General features: G+C 62.5%; 1 protein-coding gene across 2 annotated transcripts in view; it reads left to right on the plus strand.

The window, feature by feature from the left end:
- Positions 1-263: 263 nt before the first annotated feature.
- The window catches only part of TMEM63C (transmembrane protein 63C), a 30,708-nt gene continuing 30,582 nt past the window's right edge, over positions 264-389 (plus strand). For both annotated transcript variants that reach the window (XM_026048280.1, XM_026048282.1), the window contains exon 1: positions 264-295. The gene's annotated coding sequence lies outside the window, so the exon portion shown is untranslated. The remainder of the gene's footprint in view (positions 296-389) is intronic.

Raw genomic sequence — 389 nt, forward strand, 5'->3', positions numbered from 1 at the left:
GGATCAGGGATGGCCCCATGCGATGCTCAGTATTGCATCCCCCAGTGCATTGCACTGCTGGCCGCTTCTCCGGCATGCGTGTGCGGCCTGCACCTTGCAGAGCAAGGGAGAGGGACAAGCAGGCTCCAAGCCCCTTTGCATGTTGGTGGTGCAGGTCCATGTCCCACCTGCTGCCTGCATCTGATGATGCAGTGGGAAAAAAAAAAAAGACACGGAAGAAGTTCCCTAGGTGTCACAGCTGCTGTTCAGCCGGGTGATGCTGCACTGACTAAGAGGTTTTGCAAAAGTTGCCGAGGTCCGAAGTGCCCCCACCCGCTCGCGCCCTGCTGCTGCTGCGAGGGCGGCACCCCCGCGCCCCCCCGCACCGCGGCGGCTGCTGCAGCGCTCCC

The sequence above is a fragment of the Nothoprocta perdicaria genome, unplaced genomic scaffold (genome assembly GCF_003342845.1).
Source record: "Nothoprocta perdicaria isolate Ctin4 unplaced genomic scaffold, notPer1 scaffold_53, whole genome shotgun sequence".
NCBI lineage: Eukaryota > Metazoa > Chordata > Aves > Tinamiformes > Tinamidae > Nothoprocta > Nothoprocta perdicaria.